The sequence below is a fragment of the Neofelis nebulosa genome, chromosome 14 (assembly GCF_028018385.1).
Source record: "Neofelis nebulosa isolate mNeoNeb1 chromosome 14, mNeoNeb1.pri, whole genome shotgun sequence".
In the NCBI taxonomy this organism is placed as follows: domain Eukaryota; kingdom Metazoa; phylum Chordata; class Mammalia; order Carnivora; family Felidae; genus Neofelis; species Neofelis nebulosa.
Window position 1 is genome coordinate 43,192,872 of NC_080795.1, and position 24,105 is coordinate 43,216,976.

Genomic DNA, 24,105 nt, shown 5'->3' on the forward strand with positions numbered 1-24,105 from the left:
TGTCGAAACCTTGCTCATGCTTGCTGCTGTGTGGATCACTGGGGTGATGCCTGCAATGTGAGGAAGGACAGGGGCCAACACAGGAATATTCAACTTAGGAGTTACCCATAATTCTGCGGTTGTCACCCCATTAGAGGAGCTCTAGCCACTGGTTTCACCAGGCCCTCCCACATTATCCCCAAAGCCCCAGGCCGTCTCTGCCTCCCCCTTAGCTGTCCCTGCCCCATCCCTTTTTTCCCCATTCCCTGGACTCCTCAGGGCTCAAGACTGAGAAGTGTCCAGACTTCAAATTGCAAACCTTAGCTTCCAGCTTAGTGTCAGTGTTTAAAAGGGTCTGGAGTGCAAATGGCCAGTGCCCAGCTTTGGGCCTCTCTTCCTACTTCTCCATTCATGGTGACATCATTAATTGATCCCAGTATGCTCTCCTGCTAAGGCCAACTTCAGAATTCTTCTCCAGACAGCACTCCCTGTAGCCACAAGTAATTGATTGCAACCAGGTCAGAAGATGAAACCTATTCCCCATCCTCTACCCAGAGGGACACTGACCTTGAGGCCATGGTTGTTCTGAATCAGCCATGTTGTGAATTAAATATGTTTGGTCTATATAAATAGGTTGGCTTAGGAACTAAACCTAATTTACAATATTGTTTTGGTGGAAAATTGATTAGAACTTGAAACATTGGCTTACAAGTGAACTTTTAGAAAGCAATTGGTATATGAATTAAAGTTCTCTCCTGTACTTGGTTATGTGCTGGTAAGAGTAACACCCTCGGTTGAGACTGAGAGTTTGGACTGCCTAGTTCTAATTCTGTCCATGGCTCTTACTGGCTGTGTGACTTTCCATAAGTTAATTAACCCTGTGGCTCAATTCCTTCATCTATACTATGGGGGAGGGACAGGCTTACCCTCCTCCTAGGATTATTATGATTATGATGATGATTATGATGATTAAAAATTTATCATTTGTAGAGCATTTAGAATAGTGTGTAGCATACAGAAGGTACACTGTAAGAATTCATAAAATAAATATAGTAGTTTCCTTTTATTCATGGTTTTACTTTTTGTGGTTTCAGTTACCCATGGTCATCCCTGGTCTGGGAAGGAGGTGATCCTCCTCTGACGTGTTATCAGAAGGTTAACAATAGCCTAATGCTATGTCACAATGTCTAGGACATTCAGCTTTCTTCATTTCATCAGAACACATTACATCATCTCACATCATCACAAGAAGAAGGGTGAGTACAGTAAGATATTTCGAGAGTGAGACCACATTCACATAACTTTTATTATAGTATATTGTAATTATTCTATTTTTCTATTTGTTATAGTTATTAATTTTGTACTGTGCCTAACTTATAAATTAAACCTTATCATATGTATGTTTGTATAAAAAACATAAAATATAGGGTTCAGTATCATCTGTGGTTTCAGGCATCTTGTGGGCGGGGGGGGGTACATATCAGGGGGAACTACTGTCTGGGAAGCTATATCTGCTTGGTTTTTTTTTCATTTTCTTTATAAAACAAAAAACAGATGATCACAAATTTTGTACTTGTATAAATGAGGTGCTATTGGTATCTATTAATAATTTATTCAGCACTTTACAAATATATTAACTCATATAATACTCCCGATAATCTCCTCCTGAGGCAGGGTATTAGTACCCATTTTGCAGGCAAGATAACTGAGGCATTTCTATATGGTATTTAAAACGGACTGGTACAGGGGTGCCTGGGTGGCTTAGTTACACGTCTGGCTCTTGATTCCAGCTTAGGTCATGATCTCACAGTTTGTGAGTTTGAGCCCTACATTGGGCTCTGCGCTGACAGCAAGGAGCCTGTTTGGGATTCTCTCTCCCTCTCTTTCTCTGCCCCTACCCTGCTTGTGTTCTCTCTCTCTCTCTCTCTCTCTCTCTCTCTCTCTCTCTCTCTCTCTCCCCCCAAACAAATAAACAATAAAAAATTTTAATGGTCTGGTACAGCCATACACACCCCTTTGGCACCTCTCAGACACATATAGCAGAGTTAGGGACCCTATGCTACAGATAAGTTGCTTCAGACCTTTGCCCATATGTCTTCTGGAACATCAACATGTCCCAGCTGATACAAATGTGAATATTTAATTCTGTTATTTAAATTTTATTTTTAAAGATTATCTTTTACTACTACAAAATCAGAGCCTGTCCATTGTCATACATCAGAAAATAAGGACAAGCAAAAATCACAGAACAAAAGTATTCCCACCCCTCAGTAAGTACAAGTGCTAAGGTTAGTATTTATCCTTCCAGAACTTTATTTATATTTCTCTCTTTTCTATAAAACGAGATCATGATAGATACTACTGTTCTATTTTATTGCCTGTTTTTTTTTCCTTTTCTGATCAATGATCTCCACTTTTCCATTTCAGCACATTTCATCTCATCTAATAATAAACTGTATTTACATTGCCCGATTGTCTCCAAAATGTGCCTTATCACTGTTTATCCAAACCTGAATCTCATCCAGGACCATGTTTGCATCTGCTTATGTCCCACAAGCCTCTTTTAATCTACCCCTTTTTTCATGACACAAATTTATTGAAGAGACTGGGCCAGTTGTCCTGCATTCTTGAACTTTTTTTTTTTTTTAATTTGGAAAAGATCCCAAGTTTGCAGAAAATTTGCAGTAAAAATAATTTTCTTTTCTTTTCTGAAGCATGTGAGAGAAAGTTGCTGATGGGATTGATGCTCCATCATATCTGTTATTGTTATTTGCAATTTATTTATATCAGTATGGACTCACAGATTTCTATTTTATTTAATGGGTTATAATCAGTTACCGTCTTTATTTTCATGCTAATATTGTTCCATATTTGGCTAGGGGGAGTCCCTTCAGGCTGGCTTCTGTATACTTTGGGTGTGACGTGTTTCTAAATTCTTTGATTACTTTTGAACTTTTTGGTACAAAAGAGGTTTCAGGCTTATCTGGTGCTTTCCTTAGCCCAGCTCTGGAATCAGCCATTTATCCAAGATTCTTTTATGTTCTTTAGTGGAGAATAGTGTTTAGAAACCCAAATCTATGCCCTCAGTATGCTCATTGCTATTGGAGTGTCACTGCTCCCAGATCCTCTCAGTGCACAAAGCTGGGGAATGTGCAGATGTGTGCATGTACACTTTGACATATAAAAAAATCTAACTGTCTAGCCATCTATCTATAATCTCTATCCATCTCTCTCTCTCTCTCTCACATCTTAAACCCCTGTGTTCACATCACCAGCACAGGGTTCTGATTTTCTCTTGCCATATTTGTAATTTGCTTCTCCAATAGTGAGACACATAGCTCTCATTGCTCTTACTATATTTATTTATTTAATCAATCCAACTCTATGTAACCAACCTCCTATCTGCCTTCTGTACTGCTTGGGTTGCAACACCCCACACTGGGTTGACCTACCACATTGATGCCCCATGTATGCAGCTTAAGTCCTGCCACTTCATACCAGCCCACCCTTCTTTGTGGGCATCCTCCTCACCCCATTGGTGCTCCAACATACCATACCAGTGCCCCCCCACTCCTATCCCATGTGAATGCTTTCCTCATCCTTCTAGTCCTCTGACACCAGGCTGAGCCACCTTGCTAAATGGATACCTTCCTCACTCTGCTCAGACTTCATTGCTTACACTGGGTTGCATCCCTGTGGGGAAGGGACACCCTCCTCACCTTGCTTTGGCTATGACACCCCACATGGGGTCACCCTCCCACATGGAGCCTCACCTTACTCTGTTCAGTTTCAACTCTTCACACTAGGACATAAATGCTCTTCTCTTCTTGGTCAGGCTACCCTGTGCTAGGCTTAGCCCTTATATGGATATCCTACTCCTCCCACTCAGGCTCTTGCGCCCTGCTCTGGGCCACCACATCTTATTATCCCCCTAACCCCCAACACTAGCACTTTGCTTGCTCAGTTCCATCCAATGGCTTTTGCACAGATTATTCAAGAAGAGAAGAAGGGAAAGAAGAAGAGGAAGAGGGACCATATTTGATTCTGGAGGAAAAGAAGGCTGGCACTTTAGTTTCCTCTCCCACAAGTGACTGAGACCCCAGATGTATTCCTTAGTTACTAGCTAAGTTATAAGTGGTTAGTGGTAATTGCACAAATATATGAATTATCTTTTTGAGAGAATCAGGAAAAGATTCCTGTTGTTCTTTCCCAAAGGATTTGATGAGGAGAGATGCCAGGTCACTAATAATTAGTAGGGAACTGTATTAGTTTGCAAGGGATACCATAACAAAGTACACAGACTGAGGGGCTTAACCAATGAAAATGTATTTTCTTACAGTTCTGGAGGCTACGAGTTCAAGATCAAGGTGTCCACGGGGCTGGTTTCATCTGAAACCCTTTCTTTGGCTTACAGATGGCTGGCTGTCTTCTCTCTGTGTCTTCATACCATCTTCCCTCTGTGTATCTGTGTCCTACTCTCTTCTTTCAGTAAGAGCATCAGTCATACTGGATGGGGGCCCACCCTAATGATCTCATTTTAACTTAATTACCTCTTTAAAGATTTTTATCTCCAAATATAGTCACACTCTGAGGCCCTGGGGGTTAAGACTTCAACATATGAATTCTTGAGGGGACATAATTGAGCCCATTATAGGGACATATTCTCATAAGGCCTTACATTCTTCTTTTTGTGGTCAGAGTGTCTTATGCAATGTAGATTTTTAGGGCTTCTTTATTTGAATGACTAACCTCTTTAAAAAGTTTATTCTTTCTTATCATTTCCCAGCAAAAATCCCTACTACCAAATCTGAGGAAAGTAGTATGAATATTTTGGTGGGCTAGGGAGGAGGTTTTGATCTCTGGGTTTCCTGAATAGCAAGTTGAAGCCAAGGGCAGGAACATCAAAAAGAAAGTGAACATGTACTAAGGGGACCTGGAAGATTGGCCGCAGGGCCCACTGAAGGAAACAAAATGAGTCAGTGGCTCTTGCTCTGGGACAGATGTCTGGCTCAGGGGCCCTGGGCTGGGTGCAGAGGTTGGAAACACTGTCCCATTGGATAAAAAGGGCACACTCCAGGATTTGGGGAGGAACTACATTCAGGGTAAGACTGAAATAGAAGGTCAGGCTCAATGTACCATGAAGTATCAATCCAAGGAGATCCAGGTACTAGACCACAGGACAGGAGTAGAAATAAGGAGCTAGACAAAGAGGGTTAAGAGTAGAAAGTACAATGTGGAACATGGAGCAGTTTTCTGAAGCACTGGGACATTACTGTAGGAGCTGTTTATAGGCCCTTAGCTGCCTGGCCATCCTAGAACTGTAGGAGCTATTAGGGTAACCAAATCAAGTCAGGCACTTTGTAAATTAGAACTTTCTTGGAAGCAAATGACAGACATTCTAACTCAAATAAGCTTAATTAAAAATGGGAATGCATTGGTGCATGTAGCTGAAAGGGGAAAATCTAGCTTCAGGCACAACTGGATCTTGGGGTTCAAATAGTATCATTACTTCCCATCTGATGTGTTCTTACCTCTGCCTTCCCCTTTGATTTGGCTAGGGCTAGGAGAAATGTTTTCAAGTAGAGCAACTTCTACTTTCCTTCATCTCTCCAGAAGAATCTCCCCTCTTTCTTCCATTGTCTATCCTAAATTTTAAGGATGACTCTAGAACAGTTTGAATCATATACCCATTCATAAATCAATCACATAGTCAGAAAGATGGCATGCTCTGAGTGGTTATTCTGGTTCTGGTAGGGGCTAGGCACAACTGTATCAGAATCATGTAGAAAGGGAGAACTGAGGATCCCTAGAAGGGCAGCAAAGTGCTATTACCAAAAAAACAGAGAATGGATGCATGGTGGGCAAAACCATGCATCCATCATAATCACCTATACCAAAACCAGGGAATGGACACATTTTACATGCCCAAGATAGCTTCTATCCTGGAATATTCTGTGTGCTAGATTACCCCTAATATGTGGGAGAATGACCCTAGAAGACTAGGTCTGAGGCTTCTATAAGACATCCTAGAGTTTCTTGCTGTGGCACTGGCCTCCTTCTGAGTCAGGCCCTGTTAAACCAGTGTCTACTTTGTCCCACTTTCACTTGTCATTTTAGTGTTCCCCTAAGAGACTAGTAAGCAGTTAGTTTGACCATAGCACATATAGTAGGCAAAGTACGTCCAAGTTTAGCCAAGCAGGGAAATGAATCTTCAGGTGTCTGGTGAGATGTCTCCTGCCATAGAGGCCTAGGGACCGTTTCTGCTTTTAGGAGAAAATGTTATAAGCTATTCCAAAATACGGGGAAAACGCTGGCTTGTTTTTTGGCATATCCCATCCCTTTCTTCCGCCTTCCTTCCTACCTTCCATTTCTCCGACTATCTTCTATCATCTATGACACTTATACAACACTCATTATGTGCCAGGCACCATTCTAATATGCTTTTTACAAATATCAGCTCCTTTGTTCCACATAATTGTTATATACTAACAGTACCCTTTGTGTCCCAGTGGAGGAGAGATGTTTTCTTCCTCAGGCTTATGAAAGTCCACAAAGTTGATCCTGAAGATTTGGAAAGTCAAAGTAAATCAAAATTTAAAATAACAAAGAGAAACTTAGCTCAGAACAAGTCAAGGTTACCCTCATCCTCCACACATACAAAAAGAAAATGTTAAATAAGTTTTCACTGAAGTATTTAGTCCCTGGGTCTTTTGAAAATCATACCTTAAGACACTCCTCTGAATTACCTCAACGTGATATAAGTAAATGGAATTCCAATCAAAGTCATTAAAGGTCTTCTATGTTCTAGATACTATGCTGAAAAATATACTTATTTGTCCTTAGTGAATGAGACACAGTTCCTGTTTTCATGAAACTTACTGTCTAGAGAATAATAGTCACATGTGGCAGAGGTTGATAACTATCTCTATGTTTATTCCATCCTCCTTCCTATTAGTAATAGAGTCCCCAAAAGTTTTAACTGTGCATATGGCTGCCAAGCTAGAAACTACTTTCCCTAGCACCTTTGTGATTAGATTTGGCCATGAAATTATATTTTGGCCAATCAGGTGTGAGCAAAAGTAATGTATACAACTTCCCAGTTACACTGTTTAAAGAATCTCCTTTCTCCCATTTCTCTGGTTTCCCTTCCTATAGATTGGAATGTACAGATATGGTGCTGGGGTCTGTCTTCAACTATAGGATAAGAACCATACTCTAGCAGCCTATCTCAACTGGTTTCTGTAAGAGAATTAAGCCTTACAGAAAATGAGTTAAGTAACTCTTATCTCCATTATTCCAAGGATGGTACAAAGCTATACTACTCTAGATACCTAGGAGAAAAGTTAATTCATTAACACAGTGGATGCTTTAAAGCATTAAAACTTAATTCTCTTCTGAAAACTCCATTGGGAAGGGCTTCTAAAGGATATTGGAGTAAAAAGACAGAAGGAACCTGGACTCCTGGAAGTCCACAAGGATCACGGCCTCTAACCCATTCTAGACTGCTGGCCCATCTCTGGGCTATTCAGTACTATTGGAGCCACTATATTTGGTGGTCTTTTATATAACAGCTTAGCCTTTTGCCTATCTAATTTATACCAACAGGAGAAAGAGCATTGTTGTGGGACTCAAGAGGTTTGAGTTCAAAAAGCGATGTGATGTTGGGCCAGTCGGTCTCAATCTGAGAAGATAAATAAGGGCACTTTGGGTATTATCTTTGGCACAATCCTTTGGCTAAGGGAGGCCATCTGGACAGGGCAGGAGCAGCAGATTCAGGGAAAACAACTCAAAAGCAATGTCAGGAGGAGCTTTTACCATTTGTGTCCTTCCTGCCCAGTTTTGTCCTAGATCCCTCTGGGGGTAAATACCCCTCTTTTTCATGAACCAAAAATTGAAGGTGCCAAAGAAGAGAGTGGATGTGTAAAAGGCCGATCAGACCAAACACATATTAGCAAATGGCTGGCCTTTCTTTTGGGAGATACATCTTTCCTCAAAGACAAATGGCTGTCGTTGCCCACAGAGAGGGTGTTAATAGGCATCTTGGGACATGCATTCTGGGTTCTGCTGGATTTTTGTTTCTCTTCAATATGGTAACTTTTCAGCACCAAAGTCCAACTGTTGATCTCCCTCCCCATAGTTTTTATTAATAGAGTCACGGCACACTAGATATAACTGCTAGTCAGAGATATCACGGCACACTAGATATAACTGGGCACCTAATTAGTACTGGTGCCCAAAGTGCACACCCATGGACAATATCACATGTAATACTTGTAATCACTTAGAAGATGAAGGAGGTATCAATCTAGATTCTGTAGATGAGAAAACTCATGTCTGAAGAATTTTAAATAACTCATGGAAAGCTATGGAGCTATTAAGTGCTTGTCTGGCTCCACAATTGATATGCTTTTTATTATACCATGTAGCTTCTAAGTATTGAGTAAAAATGACCTCTGAGGTAGATTGAATAATTGACCCCAATTTTTCACCTCTCCCTGCATCTACACTCTTTAAAAGTGAGTTTGTAGTTCCTTTCACTAGGGCCATAATGTACTTCCTGGTCTCTTAACTTTGGACTTAGCCATCTAAACTGCTTTGGCCAATGCAATGGGGGTGGATAGCACCTTGGGCCTGTTCTGAGCCTCAGCCTTAAGAGACATCACATTTCCTGCCTGCCCTCAGTGGCTTCTGCCATTGCCATGGGAAGGAGATGCCCTGGATAGTCAACTACACCAAGGAGGATGAGAAGAAGCCCCCTTCAGGCCCCAGAATGAACAAACATGGAGCAAATCTGAGCCCCTTACAGCAAGGAATTGATCCCAGTTAGATTTGCAGATTGAGGCAGAGCAATCAGCCAAGCTCCGCCTGGATAGCCCTGGCCAACCCGCAGACATGTAAGAATAAATGAATATGGTGTTATAACATTGAGATGGTTTGTTATATATATATCAACAGCTGACTGAGATGATCTTTTAGAACACTTCTTTAGCTACTGTGGAAACATGATTGCATTGTCCTGAAACTGGGATTAGAGGTACCATTATTTTGCTTATATAATATTTTAATGGCTCCCTGTAGCTTTTATGATTAGGTCCACACTCTGACCTCTAAACAGTCTTGGATCTGATCCTCTCCTGACTGTCTATAGCATCTCCTCCTCTACACACTCATTACATTGAATCCCCACATGGGTCATGCTGTTTCACACCTCCCTGTCTTTGTGTACTCAGTTCCCTCTTCCAAGAATGTCTCCTTCTCTGCCCAATTCTAATAATTCTCTAGTATCCATTTCCTGTGTAGTTTGTTCTGTGCCTCGCATTGTGCCACAGTTTCTACATTATAATAACTGTACCCACCTTCTTCCGATATGTAATCGCCACTGCCTGGACGCTGTTACCTTGGGTTTGTTTCTATCACCCCTCTTAGGAGATCAATGCCCTAACAGCACCTCCTACCTGGCCCACAGACAGTAGCTACTACTGAGCTTGTCATGAGAGAGTGCCCCTCTCATCAATGCATCCTTATTGCTTTGGTAAATGGTTGACTGGTGGGCTTTCTTGCTTTTGGTAACTTATGTATCTATCTGGTAATCTCTGGGATCTATTTGGTAATCTGTCTGGACTTTTGATCCATTCTTCCACCATCTGCATTGGCAGCTCTGGCATTTGTATTTCCTTTAGTGTGGTCCATCACTTTTTCTAAGATTCCTGAAAAGCTAAGTTAGCCACATATTAGATTCATCTTCTGAGGTCATTGCCTGGTATTAAATCCTGTGTCAGTGGAAAGTGCTACCAGAATTGACAAATTCTTCCTTATTCATCTCTATGTTTTACTCTTCTGGATCCCTCCACCTTTGAGGTCAGTCCTATATTTCCTGAACTCCTGCTGGTATATATTAGCCAGATCCTGCATCAACTTTGGGTTACAATCCCCTATTCTAGTACAAAGTCCAGCACTGGCCATCCAGAATCCTAATCTTTGTATAGCAGTCCTGCCTACATAGAGAATTTTACTTTCTTTGAAGTTATCCTATAATGATTAAGGAGGTTCATCAGCTTTTTCTTCTCTCCTGTATAGGCGATGAAAGCCTCTTTATATGCTACCACAGGAGTGCTCTGGCTCCCACATTCAGCTTTTGATTATACATTAATCACTCTCAACCACTGTCTCTTGCCTGAGCACAGTCACTCAATTCCACTGTTCTTACAATTTCTTCCATCTTTCGGTCATGCATCACCACCTTTTTTTTGTGTGTGTGCTAAAAAATAAAGAAGTACTCAATGAATAAGACAACTTGCAACAAAGGAAATTCTGGAAGAGGGCTAATAGCTGCAGGCTGGATGTCTGCCAGCAGTACTCCAGAAGTGAAGGAAGGCATAGAGGCATGAGGCACCCTGGCACGGTGGAGGACTATAAGCAGTCTAGAATTGGAGTTAGAGCTGGAATCACATACTTAGTAGTGTATGTCTTCTGAGAGTTAGTCTAGTTGTTATTCTACTGTAACAAGCAATCTTTGTGAAGTCAGATAAAGCAGCTAGATTTCTTGCTCACACTAGGGAAAAGCCATGTGCTTCTGCCTTTTTGCTTCTCAATTACTACCACCTCTTGTCACAAGAACAGGATAGAGAAGTATAGAATAGGGGCCCTGGAAGAATACGTAAAGCTGGGGCTTTATGCCAACATTTTGGGGATCTCTCAGTACCAGTCACTGATGCTCCTTGGTGTCCTCTCCTCTCCCATACTGCTATGTTCAAGGGTTCCTGTACCAGTCAGCCTTTGGGGAGACAAGAACAATGCCAATGACTACCGATTCCTCCCTTCATCACCTCTCTCCTAAGGGGCAGAGAACTCAAGGAAGCTCTAACTTCCATTTCTAGGATTGTCACCACCTACTTTATAGCAGAGATTCAACTTTATTAAAGGATTCACTCAACTTATTAGCCTGTTTGAGAAGGTAAATTTTTCCAATATAAAGTAATAAGAGTTATTTCTAGAAAAAAATGGAAATTTCATATACAGAAAAAAAAGAAATAAATGCATTCATCTCATCACACAAAGACAAACCATTGTTGCATTTTGGTACAGTTTATCCTATGTTTTTCATGATTATTTTTTACATAGTTATAATCATATAAAGCATTTTTCTTGCTTTAGACTTTAACATTATAAAAGAAGCATTTTTCCATTGTAATCCTTGTAAGCAGAACATAAGTAGAACATTACACAGGAAGGAATGTATTACCTACTTAATCATATCCTTATTTAGGGGAAGATATACGATATATATGATATATATGATATATATGATATATATCATATACACACACATATACAGTGCTACAAATAAGGCCTTTATTAAGGCTTTTAATTTAAAATTAATGCTGATATTTTCCATGTTAAGAAAAATTATTTATAGGCCTAATTTTAAATTGCTGTATATTTCACTCCTTGAATGTACTGAAACTTGCGAGCTAGTTGGTATTATTAGTCATATGATGTATTGTTGGTGTTTTGCTATACCAAACTAATCTGTTACATATTTCGATGTCCTTAGAATTAGAATAGACTTCTAGAAGTACATTATTAGGTAAAAGAATGTGACAAAGAGTGCTAACTTTTCAGCAAACCCATTCATTGTTTCTTCTTTCTGGGCACACAACTAGACCACATTTCCCAGTCCCCTCACAGTGAAATGTGCCCACATAGCTGAGTTCTATCCAGAGGAATGGGAGTTACTTCCAGGCATCCCCAGAAAACATTACATGCACACTTCTCTATACTTTTTCTACTTCTGCAGAATGACCCCTGGACATCTCCATTGAATCGGGCCAAGGATCCATTAATTTCCAGATTCTTGAATGATTGCAAGGTCGTATAGAGCATCTCTCTTTCCCTCTCCCTTCCTCTGTCCCTGCATATCTCTCTGCTGTTCTTTCTCTTTTACACACACACACACGCGCGCGCACACACACACACACACACACACACACGAGACCTGAAATAATTTAGGAATATCCTATGAACAAGAAATACTCTATTTTGTTTGAGCCATTATACTACATTTTTGGGACAATGTCTCAAATTGTTACCATGGCTAAAAAAATACACATTTTAAAATATCTTTGTATATTGGGTTATTTTTTGTACTTACTTTTAAACTGATCTAGAAATGTACAGCTATTACATATTCTCATCTGCAATGTATGAGAAAGCCCACATCGTTGTCAGCATTAAAAATATATTTGGCACCTTGCATAGAAAGGTTTATCATTAACTTTGCCTTTTTTGATTACCAGTGAAATTGAATATTTTTGTTTATTAGTCATTTGTATTTCATGACATTTTTTTCAAATATGGAGGCTGTATAATTTTTTTAAAGCACTCAAATACATCTCTTTCTGTGATGACTTTTATTGTTCTAATCTACATGTTTACACACAACTCAAAATTAATATTCTATTGACCTGAAGGGTCAGGTTTACTTGTTTTGGCTAATAATTTAGAGCTAACTATATTTTAAAGGTATAGTAATATCTCATGACCAATAAGATCAAGAAAAAAATGAATTTGGTTCTGCAATTCTGGGAAAACTGGATTGTTAATCAGATAAATGCAGAACAGCATGTTCAAAACAAATACCAAGCAATTCCTTTGAAACTATGGTTTGAAACAGGGCTACCACCTGGTATATTGTATATTTATTTGGTTTTGGGAAGTGTGATTTGGCTGCAATCACTGTAATTAGGAACAGTATTATAATGGAGTTTAGCTCAACTCATGCATTGGCTTTGACTTACATGATATGTAACCATCTTGGGTTTCTTACATGAGCTGAATGTTTTCTTCCAAACTTGGTCTCCACCCTATATTTTTCACCTTGCATGGAAAGCTAGGAGTGGGGGAATGGGCAGTGACTAGGATTCTAGAAATATAACCCATTCCCCTGTACTTATTTTTACCTCTCTCTTCTTACATGGCTCTGCTAGTCACCTTTACCTTACCCTCATGGCTATCTTGGTTAACTAAGTCTCAGCTATTATTAGGACATACAATACAAACATTTATTGAGTCCTACTATGTGTCAGATACGGTCTTACATGATGAGAACACAGTAGGTAAAGGAATAAAGCAAAACTCCCCGTCCTTGAGGGACTTCCAGAAAGTATACAATAGCATAATAAATAAATACTATTACATACTATGTTAGCAAATAGTAAATGCTGTGGAAAAAAAACTAGAGCAGGGCAAGGGTAATTGGGAGTTCTGGGGTGGGGAGGGACTGGATTAAATTGTATTAAATTGGTGGTCAGGGTTGGCCTCATGGAGATGTGAGAAAACTCTTCAAGAAAGTGAATGAGGAGAGATGGTCAACTAGATGTCTAGGGAAGATGAGTAGCCAGTGCAAAGTCCCTAATGCAGGAGTGTTCAGGGAGTAGCAAGAAAGATGGCAGTAAAGCTGGAGCAAGTAACCATGGAGAAGTGAGGAAGGGATGTAGGCTACATCATGCAGTATCTTGCAAGCCATTATAAGCACTTTGGCTCTTACTCTGGGCACAATGGGAAGCCACTGGAGGATTTTGAACAGATCAATGACATTATCTGACTTTCACTGTGAAAAGTTATATTCCTATTACCTATTGCTGTGCAACAAACCACCACAAATCTTAGTGACCTAAAACAGTTTATTATTTCTCATGGTTCTGTGAATTGGCTGGGCACAGTTGGGCAGCTCTTCCTTGAGATCTCCCGTCAGATGGCAGGTGATGCTGGCTGTAGGTTGGGTCCTCAGTTCAGGCATTGACTGGAACACCCTCATATAACTTGGGCTTCTCAAATATGGAAATTGGGTTCCCAGGGGCAGCATTGCAAAGGCGAGCATTCTATGAGGTCTTAAGTGGATGCTGCAAGGCTTCTTATGAACTAGCCATTTTGCCTCATTCTATTGTTCAAGCAAGTCTCAGATGTTAGCCCGGATTCATAAGAGGTGATTTAGATTCCACTTCTAGTTGGGAGGTGGCAAGGTCACGTTGCAGAAGAGTACATGGGATGAGAGTTATTCTTCTGGCTGCTATTGGAAAATATAAAATGCCTCAGGGTCCCTCTAGCTGCTGTAATGAGAATAGATTGGGTGGTGAAGGAAAAGATGGGAAGGGGCATGGGCTAAGTGCAGTCTGTCTAAGCGGGTAATTGCAATAACCCAAGAAGAGATGATGGTGTTGTGACATGGTAACAGTAGAGATAATATAAAGTAGTCAGATTCTGGATTTACTCTGAAGGTAGAGCCATCATTATTTACTGATGCCTTGGATGTGAGTGTGAAAGAAAGAAGTCAAGATGTTAACAAAGTTTGTTCTGGGCAACTAGAAGGATAGAGATGCCAACGGATGTGAAGAAGATTGCAGGTAAAGCATATTTGGGCATGATAGGTTTGAAATGTCTATTAGATATCCACAGGGAGAAGTTAAGGTAGCAGTTGGCTATACAAGCTGAGAGCAAGGATGGAGAATATTTTAACATATTTAAAATACATTATGAGCGCTCTGTGAGTGCCTTCGAAGCTCTAAAATTCTGATAGATTTGTATTTGCCTCATTTTCAAATGCTATGTATGGCACTAATTACAATAGCCACAAACTACATACTTCCCAAATGTCCATCAACAGTAGAATGGACAAATATATTGTGGCATATGCACCTAATGGAATATATATAGCAATGAGAATGAATGAATCATAGTTATGCACAATATTAAGTCTCTCAAACGTTTAAAAATTTTTAGATGTTCAATTGTAGTAAAGGAATGTAATATAAAGTTTATTAAGTGTACATTTTTAAGTACTGTTCAGTAGTGGTAAATATTCACCTTGTAATTCAACAGATCTCCACACCTTTTTCATCATGCAAAACTGAAAAACTATACCCATTAAACACAATTCCCCATTTCCCCCTTCAGCTAGCCCCAGGCAGACACCATTCTACTTTGTTTCTAGGAGTTTGACTACTTTAGATACTTCATATAAGTGGAACCATACAGCATTTTTTGCGTGACTTATTTCACTTAGCATAATGCCCTCAAGGTCCACCCACAATGTAGCATGTGACAGGATCTTCTTCCTTTTTAAGGCAGAATAATATCCTTTATGTGTATATGCCACATTCTGTTTATCCTTCCACTGATAGACCCTTGGCTCTTATGAGTAATGCCTCTGTGAACATGGATGTGCAAATAATCTTCTCAAGATTCTGCCTTCAATTCTTTTGGATATATACCCAGAAGTGGATATCTGGCTCCTATGCATTCTATTTTTACCTTTTTGAGGAACCACCATACTGTTTTCTATAGTGGTTGCAGCAGTTTGCATTCCCACTAACAGTACATAAAAGTTCCAATTCTTCCATATCCTTGTCAACATTTCTTGTTGTCTTTTTTTTAAATAGTAGCCATCCTAATGGGTGTGAGGTGGTATCTCATTGTGATTTTGATTTGTAGGTCTCTAACAATTAGTGATGTTGAACATCTTTTCATATGCTTATTGGCCATTTGATTATTAATTATCTTTGGAGAAATGTCTGTTCAAGTCCTTTGCCCATTTTTCAACCCAGTTGTTTTTTGTTAAGTTGTATTTCTTTATATATTCTGGGTATTAGCCCTTTACCAGATATATGATTTGCAAGTATTTTCTTCTATTCCTTTTTTTTTTTTAATTTATTTATTTATATTGAAAGAGAGAGGGAGTGCACATGTGTGAGCAGGGAAGGGGCAGACAGAGACAGGGAGAGAGAGAATCTTGAGCAAGCTCCATGCTGTCAGTGCAGAGCCTGATGCAGGGCTTGATCCCATGATCCTGGGATCATGACCCAAGCTGAAACTAAGAGTTGGATGCTAAACTGACTGAGACACTCAGGTGCTCCTTCTCCCATTCTGTACGCAGAGATTTTTACTCTGTTGATTGTGTCTCTTGCTGTACAGAAGTATTTAATTTTGATGAAGTCCAACTTATCTATTTTTGTTTTTGTTTTGTGTGCTTTTGGTGTCAGACCCAAGAAATAATTGCCAAACCTAATGTCCTGAAGCTTTTTCTCTATAGTTTCTTGTAGTATTTTTATAGTTTTAGGTCTTAACATTTAGGTTTTTAATTCATTTGGGTTGATTTTTTGTATATGATATAGGGTAAGGGTCCAATTTTATTCTTTTGCATGTAGATGTCCAGCTTTCCCATCATCTTTTGTTAAAGCCACTGTCCTTCCTCATTAAGTGGTCTTGGCCCCTTGTCAAAGATAATTTAGCCATTTATGCGAGGGCTTACTTGGCTATTATAGTTTATTGGTCTATACATCTATCTTTATTCCATCAAACATATTTTTAAATGAAAGAAACCAGGCACAAAATAATATGAACTGTATGATTCCATTTATATAAAATTCAAAAATGATTAAATCTAATCTATAGTGTTAGAAGTCAGTCTAAGGGAATATCCTTATGGGGGTGGGTGGCTCGAAGGGAATATGTGAAGGGCTTTTGGTGGTACTGGTAATATTGTTTTTTGATTGGTGTGCTGATTATACAGGGGCATTCATAAGTAAAATTCACTGAGTTACGCACAGGTATTTAGTATTCACTTACTTCAGAATCTTGATACTATTTAATATAATCTTTTTTTAAAAGTAAACTCTACCCCCAATGTGGGATTCAAACTCACAACCCCCAAATCAAGAGTTACATGCTCTACTGACTGAACCAGCCAAGTGCTTCTATAGTATTTTATATAATCTTAATGAAAAACGGTTGCATAGGAATAGAGAACTATGATTACAAAAAATCCATTGATCCTGTATTGCTTTTAATTATTATGACGTGTGTGTGTGTTTTCCCCTATTGGATTCAAACTTAGGCAAGATGATAAGAGTTTCGATATAAGTTTCAGACATTCACATTCAAGGGTACTTCTTTCTTTACACACCTGTCAAAGTAGTTAGGAACGAGTGGATGAAAGAGAATAAGCAATGCTTCATATTGCATTCTTTGAAGGATTGGGGTGTTGAACAAAAAAGAATCCAACTGAGTAAATTTGAAGATCTAATTGACTTTATTAAGTGATTCATGAATCAGGCAGTATCCCATCTAGCAAGTAGAAAGATGGTCCTGAGGAGTTGTATAAAATGGAAGGTGTCTTACAGGAAAGAGGATAGGGTAAGGAAGTTATTAGAAAAGAAAAAAAAAAAAAAAGACAATTTCAAGCAAGGTGACCTTTCCTTAAGGGGAAGGCAGGAGGTCTTATCATGCTGATGAATTCATCTTCCTTTTGAGGGGTGAGATAAAGAGGGCCTGTGTGACAGATCACCTCATTGGTGCTGACCAGAAAATTCCTGACTGACTTGTCAAGACTACATTTCCAGGGGAGGTTGAAACTGCAGTTAGGTTATGTATGAAGCCCTGGTTTGGTGACTTAGCCCAGCATACATGACTCTATCTTGGGCCTGTTGGTTTTCTTGTTAACAAAGGTAATGTTGACTTTTGTTAGTTGAGGGATGGCATCTGACTAGAATACTTTCCTTAACTGTAATATTCTGGTAATGTCAACTTTGACAAAGAAACATTTTTATATAATGCCAAGCTAATCAGGATAGCTGCCAAAATAGAGACCCATCAATTATTCCTGTAAACCCATGTCAAAGGAAAAAGAAAGTAAAGACTTCTCTTCAATATATCTATATTAGAGCTCCCCACACTGTGTGCCTTGGCATATTGAGTACCAGGAATGATTTGCAAGTATGTGGAGGCACAGATTCTACTCAGCCCTCAAGATGGTCAAGCTAGGCTTGGGGAAACAAACTACTTGAGCTGGCCATGTCCTGCAATGAAATGCCTCAATCCTTCATCCCAGCATGCCTTAAAGGTATCATCTTCTTTGCCATGATATGCAAATGGTTAGAAAGTCAATAATGAGAAAAAATGGTAAGAAGGGACCCAACACAGCAAACAGTTCCACTTATAAATAGAGAATTACTCCTCAATTCTGATAGTAACCCAGGTTAGTAGGATGTACAAGAGGGGCCTCTAGGAAAGAAAAGTTAGGTATCAAAGGAAGGCTCTAGAGTCAAACTACTTGATTTTGAATGATGGCTCTATCACTATCCAACTGTTTTTTGTAAAATACTTGAAAGACAAAAAGACACTGCTCTGTGCCTCTGTTTACTCATCTGTGATTCATAGAAATTTACCTCATAGAATGTGAGAATTAAATTACATTAGTTCAGTGTTTATCATAGAGTATCAAGAAATATTAGCTATTATTAATATTGAGTACCACTGAGTAACATTTATTGAGTACCAAGCTTGAGTGCTAGGCTTGCTAGGAATTTTTACAAAGTTTATTCAATCTAATCTGCAAAGTCGGTTTTATTATTTCCCATTTTATAGATAAGGAAATAAACGCTTAGGTTAAATGACTAGCCCCTGGCTACACAGCTAATTAATGGCAGAGGTAGACTTTAACTTGTAGGTCATGTAAACCCATGGCCTTCAAATGTTTTTGCTAACATACTCCCTGGCACATTTTTAAAAAAAACATTTACTTCTGTAATTTTATTGTAAGTTTAATAGTTGCAAAGAATAATGTTTCCAGCAGGTTGTAAATATTGATGTTTCAATACAAAACTGTTATATTACTCTTCTAAATGTATCCAATCGTATTTAAATTCTACAATGGTTGGTTCCTTACCATCATCTGTTAAAAAAAAATTCTTGAAAAACTCTTTGTAATAGTAAAAAAAAAAATTTACACTGTTCCTTTCTTTCCATGAAGTTGTTTTTCCATCCTAATGCCCCTTATCCAGAATTTTATCCCCCTGGTTTTTATGTTTCAAAATATTTTGTTGATTGCTCGATCATATTTTTTCTCCACAATAAAAATACACATGTAAGTATAATTTAAAATTTTTTTCTATGTTACAGAATTAGAACAAATAATCCTAAAAACTGTATGGAACCACAGAAGACCCCAATGAGCCAAAGCAACTTTGAATAAGAAAAGCAAAGCTGGAGGCATCACAATTCCAGATTTCAAGTTACATTACAAAGCTGTAGTGATCAAGACAATATGGCATTAACACAAAAATAGACACATTGATCAATGGATCAGAATAAAAAATCCAGAAATGAACTCATAATTATATGGTCAATTAATCTTTGAAGAAAGTAGGAAAGAATATCCAATGAGAAAAAGAATGTCTCTTCAACAAATGGTGTTCGGAAAACTGGATAGCAATATGCAAAAGAATAAAGCTGGACCACTTTCTTATACCAAAAACAAAAATAAATCCAAAATGGATCAAACACCTAAGTGTAAGACCTGAAACCATTAAAATCCCAGAGACAGTGACCTCTTTAATATTGGCCTTAGCAACTTCTTACTGGGTATGTCTCCTGAGGCAAGAGAAACAAAAGCAAAACTAAACTACTGGGACTTCATCAAAAAAAACAAAAAACAAAAAACAAAAAAAACACAAAAAAACACACAAAAAATACCTGTACAGGAAACAATCAATCAATAATCAACAAAACTAAAAGGCAACCTACAGAATGGGAAAAGATATTTGCAAATTTTATACCTGATAAAGAGTTAGTATCCAAAATATATAAAGAATTTATAAAACTTAACGTCCAAAAAACAAATAATCCAATTTAAAATGGGAAGACATGAGCAGACATTTTTCCAAAGAAGATATACAGATGGCCAATAGACACATAAAAGATGTTCAACATAACTGATCATCAGGGAAATATAAGTCAAAACTACAATGAGTATCACCTCACACATGTCAGAATGGCTAAGATCAACAACACAAGAAACAGCAGGTGTTGGCCAGGATGTGGGGAAGGGGAACCTTCTTACACTGTTAGTGGGAATGCAAACTGGTACAGCCACTCAGAAAAACAGTATGGAGGTTCCTCAAAAAGTTAAAAATACAACTACCCCATGATCTAGCAATTGCACTACTAGGTGTTTACCCAAAGAATAAAAAAAATACTAATTCAAAGGAATACATGCACCCTGGTGTTTATAGCAGCATTATCCACAATAGCCAAACTCTGTAAACAGCCCAGGTGTCCATGGACAGTTGAAGGGCTAAAGTATATACATAAAGGTTTTATATATATATATATACATATATATATATATATACATATATGTATATATATACATATATATATACACACACACATATATATACACACATACATACATATTTTATATACATAAAGGGTATATATATATATATATATATATATATATATATATATATAAAATGGAATATTGTGCAGCCATCCAAAAGAATGAAATCTTGCCAATTGCAATGATATGGATGGAGCCAGAGAGTATTATGCTAAGTGAAATAAGTCAAAGACAAATACCTTATGATTTCACTCAAATGTAGAATTTAAGAAATAAAACAAATGAGCATAGTGGAAAAAAAAGAGCGAGGCAAACTAAGAAACAGATTCTTAACCACAGAGAACAAACATGGTTACCAGAGGGGAGGTGAGTGGAAGATGGCTGAAATAGGTGATAGGGATTAAGGAATGCATGTGTTGTGATGAGTACCAGGTGTTGTACGGACGTGTTGAATCACTAAATTGTACACCTGAAACTAATATTATACTGTATTTTAACTAACTGAAATTTAAATAACAACTTTTAAAAAATTTCCGGTGTTACAATTTTTTTTCTCTGAATTGTATTATTATAATTACTAGTAGTACATAATTTATTAAAATATAAATAGATTATACATTTAATAATTATTTAAAAAAAATTTTTTTTAACGTTTATTTTTGAGACAGAGAGAGACAGAGCATGAACAGGGGAGGGGCAGAGAGAGAGGGAGACACAGAATCGGAAACAGGCTCCAGGCTCTGAGCCGTCAGCCCAGAGCCCGACGCGGGGCTCGAACTCACAGACCGCGAGATCGTGACCTGAGCTGAAGTCGGACGCTTAACCGACTGAGCCACCCAGGCACCCCATACATTTAATAATTATTGAACATAGATGTAAGATATTGGAACTGAATTTTCATGAGATACATGGGAGTCACAGGTGTTTTTGGAACTTTGTTTAAAGGAAATACCAAAGTGTCCTGTAGCTTGGCTTCTGGGCCATCTTTCCTCTCAGGGCAATGCATTTTGGAGAGGCATCGGGTATGTGAGCGGAATTTTTTCTTTTGGAAAGTGGGAGAAAGGCAATTATAAAAGGCACCTTTCAAGCAAACCAACTTTTGGAAGGAGACAATATGACCTTTGGGATTCTGGATCTTGAAACTGGTGCTTTAGAACTCTCCATGCCTCGGGGCGCCTGGGTGGCGCAGTCGGTTAAGCGTCCGACTTCAGCCAGGTCACGATCTCACGGTCCGTGAGTTCGAGCCCCGCGTCGGGCTCTGGGCTGACGGCTCGGAGCCTGGAGCCTGTTTCCGATTCTGTGTCTCCCTCTCTCTCTGCCCCTCCCCCGTTCATGCTGTCTCTCTCTGTCCCAAAAATAAATAAAAAACGTTGAAAAAAAAAATTAAAAAAAAAAAAAAAAAAAGAACTCTCCATGCCTCTTGGGGAGTCCTTGAGCACTAAGATGACCACACTCCAGTTTATGCCTTCGTGCTGATGGAATTATTAAGAGCACCCCCTGTCACTCTCTAAGTATCTCAGTCTGAATGATCTCATTGGTCACCCCCTCAAGTACCCCTTCTGGTTTCCTAAAGGAACACATATTCACATTTAAAGACGACTCTTATAAACCAAGGGGTGCCTGATTTATAATCTCATTTTATCACCAGAATTGCCATGTGAGGTGTTTTTATAGTACTCTCTTTTTTGTTTTCTTTTTCTTTACAGAAAAGAAAGCTGAAATCCCAAAGAGTTTAAATGACCAGTCACAGCCAGAAAGTGGCTACACCAGACCCCAAGTCCTGGTCTCCTAGTCTTTAAAGTCTATGCTTATGATCAAGGCTAGTCCCTGGGTCTCCAGCACAAGGAACACTGCCTTGTGTTGTTGGTTCCCTTCACAGGCGCCTGAAGTCCCACCTCCCTGAAACTGTAGTTTAGGTCTATTCACCAAGAGACTACCGTTTGGGCCATATTTCCATGCAAAACACCTCCACCCAGGCTCCCTTTCACAGCTGCCTTCACTTTCTCTTCATCTCTGTCCTGATTCTGTTCACCAGCATCTCTTCTCTGGGTAGCTACATACTATGCCCAGCGCATTGGGCAAAGGCAGTCAGAGATATCTCTTCAAAATGCTAACTTCACCTGCTTACGCAAGTTTGGTGCTTCCCATAAGGATAAAGACTGAACCTTACCCAGATTTACAACACTCTTTTCAAATGTACATGTCAGCCCCACTGACCTTTCTTGTTCCTTCTCCAACCCCCACCTGCCTTGTCAATTGTTTGTCCCACACACGTGTCCACCTCCCAAGCCTGTGTTCTATTCATATTTCAGATCTCACCTCAGTTCCCTAAGCAGCTTGCCTGGGCTTTGTGCACCACTCTCTGCCACACCACCTTGGTGTCCATCCAATGGTGTACTGGAGCCAACTGGTACAGCCTCTCAAAGCCAAGTGCTCACGTCACCTCCCAACTCCAGCATTGTGTAAGGTCATATTGGCATTTTGAAATTGGCCATGGAGAGAGTATTTATACCATAGAAGTTGGCAAATGGTACAAATCAGGTCTCTCTGGTTGGTAAACATTTACCAGCACAATACTGTGACTCTTCTAAGTTTTCATAACACTCTGAATACTATTTATTTCTTCATTTATTCACTGAATATTTACTCACTGCCTACTCTGTGTCAGATACCAGTAGTTGCTGAGAATATAAAGGTTGGCCAATCAGATAGTTCCGGTCGTCATGGAGCTTACAGTGCTGAACGGGGAAGACGGACCTTAGTCAAATATTCACATATAAAATATAAAATGATAACTCTGTTAAAAACAAAAAATGCTTTAAAAATGTATACTAGGATATTTGACCTAGTCTAAGAAGATTTTCCTGAGCTAAAATCTGAAGGATAATTTTGGGCTGAGGAAGGAACAAGGTGAAGGAACAGCATTCTAGGCCCAAGGAACAACGTGTGCTGAGGTCAGAGACAGCATGAACCTCAGGAGTAAGGGAAAGAAGACAAGTGTGGCTAGAAGGCAGCCAGGAAGCTTGGTGGGAGAGGCAAGTGCAGAGCTAAGACCACACAGAGTTTTGAAGGCCCTACCAAGGAGTTTCACTTTTATCCTAAGAGGAGTAGAAAGCCACTGAAGTGTTTTCAGCAGGAAGACCACATGGTCTGGTGGAAAACCAGTACAACATGATGGTTGAGAAATCAACTCTGGAGCCAGGTTGCCTGGCTTGGAATGCTGACTCTGCCACCTACTAGTATCCTACTAATTTTTCTGTGCCTCAGTTTCCTCACGGGTTAAGTGGTGATAAAATAATACATACCCTACAGGGCTGTTTAGGTGATTGTAAAGCTCTGAGAATAGCACTTGGCACGTCATAAGTGCTATGGAAGTTCTTGTTCCATTAAATAAATAAAACCATTTTGATAAGATAACTGAATGTCCTGGGTAGCCTGTGGTCTAATAGGGGATGCAGACATAAACAAATAACTACAGCATGAACTAAGCACAAAATATATGGTAATACAAAGACGAGGAAGGGCTTGCTTTCCAGTGGCTATGATGAGCAGAATTGAGGGCATAAAGGATGTTCCAGTTGGAGAAAGCAACACTAACAGCCATGGAGATACGCAAACGTCACTGTACTCAGAAGCTGAAAGCCTAGTGTAGGAAACAGATGTGAATGAAAACCAACGGGGAAAAGTATATGGTAGAAGTGTAAGTAAGGAGTGATTAGCTTTAATTCCAAAGTAAATGGGAGGTTTTATGGAGGAGGGCCAAGCATCATGGTTGACTGCATGGGCTCTGGAATCAGGCCTGCTCAATTTAGAATGGTAACTTTGTGCCTCACTGGTTGTGTGATTTGACTTCTCTGATCCTTAGTGTTCTCCTCTGTAAAGTAGAAATAATACTACTACCTAGCTCATAAGAATTCATAGTGAAGGCATAAAAGTCTTAGCATAGAGCA

At 39.2% G+C, this 24,105-nt stretch overlaps 1 long non-coding RNA gene across 2 annotated transcripts; it reads left to right on the forward strand.

Moving 5' to 3' along the window:
- The first annotated feature begins 402 nt into the window (after positions 1-402).
- LOC131494341 (uncharacterized) lies at positions 403-19,141 on the forward strand. 2 transcript variants are annotated; one of them, XR_009253332.1, is made up of 6 exons: positions 403-497; positions 1,074-1,235; positions 2,151-2,267; positions 10,735-10,933; positions 17,697-17,875; positions 18,934-19,141. It is a non-coding gene; the product is annotated as an uncharacterized LOC131494341 (long non-coding RNA). The 2 variants fall into 2 exon arrangements; XR_009253331.1 differs by lacking the exon at positions 17,697-17,875 and having other exon boundaries at positions 404-497.
- The last annotated feature ends 4,964 nt before the right edge of the window (positions 19,142-24,105 follow it).